Genomic DNA, 12,565 nt, shown 5'->3' on the forward strand with positions numbered 1-12,565 from the left:
TACTAAAATATCTGCTGTGTGAACAGTGCCAATTTATATACCCTTTGACCAGACCTTACTATATATAATTTCGTAATGTACCTATATAATAATAATAATAATAATATACTAATTGAATAAATATTAGGTACTCATATATGTATATTGTATATACATATATGCATTAATATCCGGGGATGTATTGATGTATATACAATATACCCATAATATTATTTCAAAATCTGCTATGCACAGTTGTCGTAGGCGCGCAGCATATAATATTATGTTTATTATATTCGCAATGGTCGAAAGAATATTCGTATATTATAATATATGCGTTCTACATACTCATATTATAATATATCCACATATACCCATATGTATGTATGTGTGTGTGTGTGTGTGTAGGTAGAGGCAGAGGTACATATATAAACATAATGCGATACTAGTACGTTGTACATAATATCTAACCTAAGTCTAACCCTCTAATAATATTTTGCGGTTTCGCACGCAGCCCCCTAAACCCCCTTCTCTTTCCGCGTTGACCAGGTCTCCAAGCAGCGCGCGTGTTTACTACACAAGAACAACTGCAGCTATGTTTATGTATATAAATACGCAAAGTACCTTTAGCATATTATAATATATGTATAATGTGTAATACTGCCATGTGTGTGTGTGTGTATATACAATATATTTATATATATATAGTAGTCGCAGTTGCATAATTGTAATTAAATTCACTCATTATTCCATCGGTTGACAGAAAAAATGTAATTTCGTCGAGGAGACTATTTAATTTTTTTTTTGCACTCCCGTGTCCGACTTTTATGTTTAGGTCCAACCTAATTATACGCATACATTAAATTATAGCAAATATATATATATGTGTTTGTGTGTGTGTGTGCTTACCGTATGCGCATGCACGTATATATAGCCATATAGGTTACATACTATTATACAAGCCCAACACAAAAATACAATAATATAATAAGTAATAACGACGATGTGGAAATAATACAATTGTCTCGGCAAAGCTTTATGCTCGAAAAGTTTGTATCTACTCGGGTTTCGTGTGTTGAGTAAATACCGCTGTAAAAAAAAAATAATAATAATAAGTGTATATTTCCATAATAGGTGTCAAAAACCGTTATTATCCAGGGTAATTATATAGAAGTATCAGATTAGTCATTAATTTATGAATAAAATATACTGAAGACGATTCAAAAATCACAACAATTTACAATAATTATTTGAGTATTAACTACCTACTGCTGCACTGAATACTAAACATATTTTAGGTCACTTTACATTTCATAGTGGCTGTTACCAACATATTTGTATGTACAGTCACATATTATTAAAAAAACTATTGATGATTTACGATTCTGCACCCGAATACACCCAATACCATTATATGATTTATACTACGTCCTATACTCATATAACTAGATGGGTAGCACAAAGTTTAAATAATGCTAAAATCTGATATACCTATAACAATACCCGAAATCAAAACATCTGTGAAAACCGGTATTCATAAAAACCCGAATTTATATGCCTGTGTAAGAAAAACAATATTTAAGTATAGTAGTTATAATAATTACTTATTTATTTTTGGCTTTTATATTCAAGCAATAGGTAATTTAGTTTTATTCAATAATTTATTATGTTATTTTAATAAAAACTTGGTGAAGTGATTTCTGTCAAAACCCGTGGGTGGCGAGCGATAGATTTCGGTCAAAATATAATAACTATTATAACCACTATATCTATACTTTGAATGATTAAATCGGGATTTATGTTTTTTATTATTTTTATTGAGGCGGCGATGCTATCTTTATTTTAGTTGAATGATGAATTAATTTTTTAAAACAATCTTTATTAAAGTTGTTACTATTAATACCATGCAAATTATTTACACTGTAGTGGTTGTTAGTTGTTACCATGTTCAAGTTCGTTACATTGTTTATATATTATGTCAAACATTATTAGAGTTATTACATTGTTAACAATTATTATTACGGTCTAACAATTTGATAAGTTGAAAAAAATTCGGAATAAGAACACTAATAGTTAAGTTGGTTTTAATTGAATATGGTTTACAATGTTATAATACTTATAACTTATAACTTTGTGTTATTACATCGAAAAAGTTTATTTTGTTATTATTAGTTGTTATAATTCATTAAATTATTGTTTTTAAACTGCCAAAGAAAATATAAAACATGAAACTATTTTTGATTTATTTTAACTCCCTTTGTAGATGTGTGCGTAGAGTGGGACGTTTTGTGTGTAAGAAATGTAGTGATTTATGATATGATGAGATGAGCGGGGTTGGTGTAAAAATCTTCCCTGCAACAAAAATCTTTAATTACAAGTATACCTAAGGTTGAAATAAATATTCTATAAAAACATTATTTAAAATATGAAATTTGAATACCTAAATAAAAATTAATTATTTTGTATCATGAATCATGATTAAATTAATTTAAAAAATATTAAAATATACTTCTTATAAAGTAGGTTTATCATTACAGCCACAGTGTATTACGGCAATAAGTATTTATGTCAGAACTATAATTAACCAAGCTATTATCCACCTTATATTGATATATATATTGTAATTAAATCAGTACAAAATATGAATCTGTAACCAAATAAATATAAAATATTTTTCATTTTTTATTAGTGTTTCAATTCATGGCCTTTAAGATGTAATTAGGTAATTAATTAAGCTAGACAAAAACTTGAATGAAATAAAATAAAAATTAATTTTTACTAAGTTGAGGTAGACAAATTAGTCTAAATATGTAATATGTTACATAATAATAATAATATTTACATATTACATGATATAAAAACCGAAAACCGGAATTTACCATTATGACAGTATTTTATAATTCAGCTATCGGATACCGCAAAATAATGTAAGTAGGTAAGTAAAACCTGTTTTTAATTTTAGATCCACAAACTAAACAAAATAAAAAATTGAAACCTAATATTCAAGTTAACAAACAATAATATTTGGATCTCAAGTCCTGAATAATATTAAATGAAACACATTATCAACATAAACTTAAATACACCGTATTAAATAGGTAACCATAACTTGAATATTACAGAACAAACATTTGAATAGTAACTAGTGTTTTTACAATAGATAAATGCATTAGTTATTACTTATACTGGTTTCTAGTAACCTAATGTATATTAAACAATCATTTTTTAAAATTTTAATAGGAAAGGATTTTGTAGATGTCAAATTCATTAATTGTACCTATTTATTTTAAGGATACATAGCTTGTATAATATTAATTATTATTGTATAGTTCAACAATTCAAACGTTAAACTTGAACAGATAAACCTACTCATTAATAATTTTAACCTGATGATTTTAATGTTTCATTCCATTAGATTACATGTAATACTTTGAGCATAATTACAAACAATGAATACATTTTAAACTAAAAACAAGTTTTCAATTGTTTAAAAAAAATCTGTATTCAATATGACTGGAGATCGTGCAACATGTTAAGTGTTAACGAAATTCTACTGAATATTTTTCAACTCGATCGCACTAGCAACTTACAAGTACAAATTATGATATTTTAAACATCCACTTTGCAATTAAGTAGAGATTCTAGGTATTTATCGAGTTTATTTTAGTGAAAAAAAATATATCTCATGTTATTTTATTGAGCTAATCGTACATTCGTACGTATGACTGCACCTGGTCATTAACTCGAATTATGGCTTATAGATATTTAACTTTCTGTTAAATAATTAATTTTGTTATTTCCTATAGAGTCTACTTAATAATAAATACACAGTATACATATTTAATTTACGCCAATACAACAAGTGAAGATATAAATTGTATTTTATATAGGGTAATAATATGGAAACAACGCATTTCCTTCACTTATACTTTTATTCTGTGCTTTAACTGTAATAAACGTTATTACTGACCCAGTAGACCGTGGTATAGCTCAAATTAATATTAACAATGTATTATTATTATTATTATTATTGAACTAAAATATAATACTACACCACCATTTTTACTTTAATAAGAAGTTTTAATAAAAAATATTCTTAAATTATAAATAGTTATGATAAAGATTTTTAGCAATACACCGCAATTGATAAATAATAAAATCATACACGGTTATATCAAATGGTCGAAATGTAACTCACAAATGTACCTATATCAAATGTAAGTAACTCGAATGTGCGAAAAAAATATTAATCGCACAATATGATTAAAATAAGTTAAAATATTAAATCAATGTGCAAATGTGATGCCATAATTTTTCAGTACCTAAATAAAGTACTTAATTAATGTATAATATGGCACAATATGCATCAAAAAGTGTGATAAATCTGACATATTATTTAAAATAAAATACAAGTATAATAATAAGAATTATGAGCAATAAATATTAAGTATATCATTGGTTCTACAAAGTAAATGTGTGTTTGTTTATTGTGTCTAGCATCATCATTTAGAGTAGTAAATCTGCTTAAGTTTTCTACTTTTAGGGTGATTTCTGGAAGAAAAATTGATTCTAGTTGATATAGATATCAAGGGTAGTCAAAACTAAAAATCACAAGTTATTTCAAAAACAACCAGAAAAAACTTTAAAAAAGTTATAGAAAAAGGGTGCAGTTTTAAGTAAAATTAGTGTTCGAATATTTTTGTATGCTATACCTATATTATTAAAATTAATATACATACGTATAGCAATACTGACCACTCCAAGACACATTTTTCAATAACTATTGACATAAGACAAACTTCATTCTATATATAAAGATATCATCTTACGCTGTCATCAAGTGAGAGGATTAAAAAATGTTTTTAATATGATTATAGCTTGTAAATATTATACACTCTACAACTCAGCTATACTAATGTTCAAATATACATGGTGTGTAAAAAATAATTTATTATAAATCGAAAAAACACTTATCCGTTGTGTATAATCTAAGTATATAAAAATTAACAAAGTAATGTCATCTTTATGTATTTTCAGCGAACACATTTTATACTTATAATCTACGACCATTAATAAGGACAAAAAAAAAACGAATTTCGTGATCACGCAACAACAATCAAAAATTAATTTCTTCAAAAATATATTGGAACTCCTTGAGATAATTATTCAGTTTTCGTGTTTCTCAAGAACATTTCGTCAACACTTCTTTTATTTGCAACCCTTAAATACCGTTATTGTTGAATCCTCAAAATATTGTGTTTTCGGGGGTTACTTCAAATACACCACACAAGCTAAGTAACAATTGTAAGAGGGATTAAATTCTATAGTGAATTGTGAATGGCAAGGGGTTGTCGAAATTCCCGGTATCGTCGAAATGGTGTTAAATCACTTAAATCCCCATAAGTATAGAGAACTAGGCTTACTTAATAATAATCCACACCGATTGCATAACGGCCATAGTACAACATAATATATTATAATAATATGTGTGCCTACGTGTACGACATACTACATACGTACAAATGTATACAATATCCATGAATAGAATATCCATAAATATTTTACATTATACCACATTAATATTGATCTATAAACAGACGTTAATATAGATTGCATAGATGCAAGCAAGTTCTATAATAATATACTCGTACGTTATAATAAACCATTTTAAATATTCAAAAAAAAGTATATTCAATCTACCAAGTATGAAATATTGAATAAATTATTTTCAAGATTATATGGAGCATCTAGTATGTTTTAAGAGTTGAAATTAAACAAATAATTGATACTATTTAATGATTAATAATTATTTTAATTACCTTTATTTTAGCAAAAAAACATTATTTTATTCATTAATATAATTATATTATTTTTCTTCACAAATACATAGGTGTAAGCTATAAAAAAAAAATGTAAAACTATCTAAGAAAAATATTTATGTTTAATACAAAATTATGATAACTCTATCTATAGGTATAACTTATATATTTTGAGGTATAACTATGCAGCATATTTAGAACGAATGCTTGTTTGGTTGATATGTAATTAAATGAATAATTACGATTAAATACGATTAGGTCGGTGTTCTTTTTGTAGTTTATTTTCAAAATAATGTATAATAAAATTTTCAAATGTGCCAACCCATAATCTACATATCATTAAACGAAATATAAAACAATTGTTGTATATGATACAGACATCCAAATTATGATGTATACCTAGTCTTAAATTCATAATTGTTTTTCAACTTGATCAGATTAAAATTAAAACTAAGATCAGATAAAACTACAATATTGGAACTTACCTATTAACAATGAATATTGAAAAGTTGACAACCTATCTTTAAAAAAACACTTTACCGGAATCCGATTTAAAATCAAAAACGTACTGATGAAAAATTGTTCACAGTCTGTAGAGCACAAACATTGAAAAAAGGAAAATCCCTAAAAATAAAGGATATATTATTTAGGTACTTCGTTTGTTGGAAAACCCACTATACCTATATTGGCTATATTATCTTCTTTTGATCAAGTAGGTATACAACACATATCATTAACGTTAACGTTTTGTCAAATGGCGGAATTTGTATGGTTCAAAGGTGTGCATTTGCATATAACTGCAACCCCCACGTGATTTTCTTTTAATTTCCATGTAAATATATGCATTGTCATTTTGTCAGCGAAGCGAATGGTTTCAGTATAATATATTATTGATTAAATAGGTTTATTTTGCATTTCATCATATTATACGGTGAAACTACGCCACTGGTTTTCTTCGCAGAATACAAAAATTATAGTCAAACATTTACAGGTATAATATAACATTAAGACGTGTTCAAACGATGGGTGTCTTACACGAATTGAATGATTACACTTGCTGGTCTTCAATACAACATTAGAAACGCGTGGAGGTGGATATTGGATTTGTGAGTACCACGAGAAAGGATTACCCACATAATCAGCCATATTATGCAGATTATTATACATTTATACTGAACGTTTCGTTTTAAAATTCGACGACTACAAAACCGCTGCGGAATATGTGGTTTTATTTCACGCATCTGTGTACCTATACATAAGACAAAAAACATGTAGATAAGTCCTTATACATGTAGTACAACACACCGTCATCGCTGTCTTAAAATATAATATAATGAACGGATATTGTACATAACGTACATAGATAGATACGATTGAATATAGACATGCTATAAACTTAATAGTTGATACCCACCTATATGCACTCTTAATTAATTTAAGTGAGTAAATAGTGAGCTATATTATATTTATATTGCAAACTTGAATTTTTCGTCGCAATCGTGTATTGCAACAGTTGTAGGCCCCTTATAATATAAAAATAATAAAAATAACAATAGGTATATTAAATATATTAATATACAATATAATATATTTATACCTATTATGTAATTACTTTAACTCAACATAAATAATATTCTATTCTACTATTATAATATATCATGGTGAGACAAAATAATTTTATTATTAAGTAATAATGTAAACAATCTGTGCTGTAGGTGGGGGAGGAGTGCACTAAGGATACCTGACGTATGAACGAATCGATTGAACGAAGCCGCTCAGCGGTAACACTTCTTTAATCGACATGGAATAAATATTAAAATGTGGGTATAAAATGGCAAATGCCAAGTACGTGAAACGCAATTCAATATACCTATGTAAGTACTGATATATGAATACTACTTATTAGTAATTACAGATAACATGGTCTTTATGATAGGTTTCCAATTTGATTTTGTCTTCAAACCTAATTACCCTATGGCCTATTCAATTACAGATACTTATCTTAGTCAATTAATATCTACACGAACATAAACACATTATTGGAATAATTTCAAATTTAAATAATAATTTATTATTATTTAGTTGTTTGCAGCACTTATATTAATTAATAATATTATACATTTTTGTTAAGAATATATCTAAAAAACATAGACGTTATATTATAACGTTAAAATATATGCTAAAAAAGTTAATATTATTTATTTCTGAGAGTTATTAGCATGTTATGTATTATTATAGGCAAATATTCCTAGAGACTAGAGATAATGTACACGAGTATTTGCCTATTGTTCTTCGGTTATCTTAAAGAAAATAATCTTTCCTTATTAATTGGTTATTAGTTTACTACTATATTATACAAGATTACAACGTGCATAATACGTAAATAAGAAAAATAATACACTCTTTTTAATCATTATTTCTACCAGATAACTGTTATTATATTATCTTTATTTATTATTATTATTGTAATTAATTTACTATTTATTATTATTATATAAACTGCCATCTTGTATTCCTAGTAATAAGAAATGTGTTATATTATATCACTAAGTTTTATGAGCAAGCCAGGAAATCATAAAATAAAAAAAAATTTTAAAAATACTATGCACTTCGTAGGTATATACATACATACATGTATAGCAATCAATATGGCGATAAAAAATATACATTTTATTTTAATATCTATGAACAAAAGTAATACCTAAGTTATACATATATATAATATTACGAATAACAAAATAACAAATGTTGTTAATGTTATAACAAAGCTATGGAACTAAGAATTCTGCCCCCTCAACTTATCTACGCCACTAGTCATTGACCATTGTATATTTCAATTTGAACTTTATTTATAACTTTTTAGTACTTATAAAAATGAATAAATTATGGAGTCTATGACGGAATAATGATTTACATTACAGTGATTATGTGTGCATTTTTAGAGCAGAAATTTAATTGTGATTTGTGAACATGATTCTCCATACAATATAATATACTCCAATGCTATATTATATGACACCCCTCTTCCCCTTAAAAATCCTGGATAGGACACCACATGTCCAGCACAAAAATCCCAATATGGCAGAAAATTATCCATTTATTATTACCATATTTATTTTATGACCATTATTACGTATCTAATTTATAGTGAACAATAGTAAATGTGAATTACGAAGAATACCGCATTATATACATTCTATTGACATTTACGAATATTATTGTTTTTAAATCAATAAATCTTTATGAGGCAATTATCAATTCCTATATAGCGTACAACATAATAAATATCAAAGTTTTGAAGAGATTAATTTTATTTATATTGTTTATACTTGTTCCATGCGTTGCATAAATCTATTCAATGTACCCCACGAGTAAGCAACCCTCAGTCCCTTACGGCTTACAACATCCAAGCGATATTCCAGTTTATCTCAAACCCATCACCTAGAATATCCGGAGTGATAATTTCAAATGTAGAGGTGATAATTGTTTTTTAACCACTAAATTCTTACGTTATGAAAATTGACTTACCCACGCTCGTGGATTGTTGCTTCGCCCCTAAAGATATCTACATAATAATTCTCAAACATAAATGTTCGACTGTCTACAAGACTTCTAAGGCTTCTAGAATCGCGGGGGCAGCAAATTCCAACCAACGTGACTTATCTTCTCGTCGAAGTGCCAGAACTGCAGGCAATATCGTTTCACAACCAACCGGGGCCTAAACACTTTCACAACAAATTTTTATTTCACCACTGACCACTGGGTCACCTGACATTACACTATGAAACTTATTTTTGAAGGGTAGCAAATTTTTACAGTAGAAAAGATGCTTCGACTTTAAATTTCATATCGTCTTTTCTGATAGAAATTTAAACGTAGTTGGTACATTGAGGAGTCAAAAGTGAAAATTCCTAATAATTTTCAGAAACATCGGGAAAAAAAAATGATTAAAATTTTGCAAATTATTTTGTAGTTAGAAATGTATAAGAATTTTTGTTTCACATCGGAATCTTAATTTTTAGCAGAATAATTTTTGAATCATTTAAAGCTATTAATAATAATAATTAATAGACATTTGACACAGTCAAATTTTATTTTTTATTTTTTTCTCCTAATGTCGATAAAATTTTCTCGTTCAAAACGCATGAACATTTAGGTTTCTTATAAGTTTTTCTTAAAGCCACTTAAAAATTATTAAAGATACATATTATGAACAACTTTTTAATTAGCAATCGAAGATCAAATGTTGATAAAATTCACCAAAACTGCGAAAATTTGAAATTTTAGTTAAAAATGTATTAAATGATTACGTTTTACAGAGTTTACTTAAAAAATTTAATACAAGACTTCTCATAAGTAATTCTTACTGGAACCAAGAATTTAAAAAAATATGAATGCAACTTTTTTTTGGTTGACATCTGGATTTAAAATAACAATACAAAATAACAAATTTAAACGAAGAATTACAATGTTCGTTGTATTTTGTTGTACTCAAAAACATTATTCGTAGAGACTTTAAACTTATATAACATAACTACAGTAATCAATAGCAATATATTTATATGATAATAGCCAATAGTCTGACAGGTCGTCTCCGTCCGGAATCGTTTTTCTTATGTAATGATTTATCATTAAATTCAAATTTAACACATCCATTACAGAGTCTACTCAATGACGAGGTATACTCCACTCCTACAGTATAGGTACACTGTTGCACAGCAGAGCGGTTATTAACTTTCCCCCCTTTTTTTATATCATATATTTATATGTATATTATTCTATGTTATAATGTTATATATTTTATTTACACTACTGTTTTAAGAACAGTTGTTCGTGGCTTTTGCTGAATAAGTTAATGTGATGATAATCGTAACGCTACTAATTGGCTAACAAATTTTATAAATTATCGTCATTATTGTTGTTTCTGTGTCTGAACTCTTAAGACCTGTGTACAAAGAAGAGCGCATGTGTACCTGTATATGTGTGTATATACACGAAATGAAATAACTATCACAGGTACCCATATGCTAGGTAGAATGTACGATGATAAATAATAACTCATCGGTTAATGAACGAGGAAAAGGGAAAAAACAGACACGCCCTGCAAACGACTTATGCGCGTCAACCGTTGTGTATAGTACCATAGTATAAAATAGGTATATAATATTATGTATGTACACTGTACAGGATTGATTAGATTTTTCGGGTTCTTTATTCGAACCCTCGGCCGATATTGTATTGTATACTTTTATTATTTCTAACGAAACATACACACAGTAAACAGTGTAGGATTTCAAAGCATTATTGTATCATTTTCGATCAATGTTTTCGAGTACGTTTTCTTTTTATGTTTATTCACAGGGTTTTCAATAGAATGCCATATGGGAAAGGTTGTAATGAAACTTTTGTATTTAACAACGTCACGACGGTATTATTTTGATTAAGTACCATAAAGGGGTGGGTTCAAAAATTTTCAGTTGGGAAATTTGAAGACAATTTTCAGTTAACATTTTTTTAAATGTGCACATTTTCCGTAACTATTTAATGAAGTTCCAACTCTCATAATGTAGATAGGTCGAATCCCATTACTCCCTCCCATTCCACAATCCCACCAGTGGATTTTTAACGCCCCTTACGGATACAGACGCACGCCACTGACATACTATTTTACAATATTCACACATTATAACAATAATTATACATCGGTCTAATTGTGTTGAGTAGTGTACAAACTAAAAATTACGAAAAATAATTAGCAATGCTTGTATCATAAATTATTATATTTGATATCGCTATAATATAACAAATAATTATTTTACATATTTGTTTTACAAAAAAAGTTTATAATTAATCTTATTATTTTTTGGACACATAATATAAATTTGTATGCCACACAAGACGAAAATGATTATGAATGTTACAAGATTAGCATTTCTATTACACTAGATGTAAAGTTAGATTGCAACTTGCAAAATACGAAACTTTGGGTACATAAATTAGTAGTAAACACAAAATACTAAGTATTTTCTAAATTCATATCATAGTAAATTAAAGTGTTAAAGTAAAAAAGGTTAAGTTTTATTTTTTTATTTTTTTCTAAAGAACAACTAAACAAATGGAAGTGTAGTGTGTACCGTGTTGCTGTTAAATCTTAGTTTATAGGCAAGTATGCAACTATAATCTATAGTTGCCTTTGAAGAGTACTTACAAACTTAGTAATTAGTATAATAAAATAAGGGACATAGTAAGTATCGTATCTTTAGCAAAAACCTATATATCCTACAATTCCAAGTTCCAACAGAACGTGTCATAGCACCTTTTCTTGATTTATATTCTAAAAAATGTTTAAGCTCTTCATTGCATACGAGTGAAACCTTTTTTCGTCCTTTTTGAATTGTTGCAAATTCATTTTCATTTTAAAGATTTTATAAAATATTTTATCAACTAAATATCATTTTAAATGTTTGCCTAGGCCGTTCAATTTTCAATATTATGGAGAATTTGAATATTTTTTCAGAATCAAAATAAGAGTAAGCATTACGATTTGCAACGCACTAATGCAGCATTGGAATTAGAATAGTTAGACTGACTGAAAAATAAAACATTCATTTTTTGTCGGTCATCGAATAGATTGTTGACATGAGCGAGTACCTACTATACCCGAATACATACACTTGAGTACTTGACCCGTTTGAATATGGCCACACGTGTTTTATGTTGGCCGATTATTGTACGCAGTGCGCGATTTATATTATATTTATTTATAT

This window comes from Myzus persicae, unplaced genomic scaffold, assembly GCF_001856785.1.
Source record: "Myzus persicae strain clone G006 unplaced genomic scaffold, MPER_G0061.0, whole genome shotgun sequence".
Lineage (NCBI taxonomy): Eukaryota > Metazoa > Arthropoda > Insecta > Hemiptera > Aphididae > Myzus > Myzus persicae.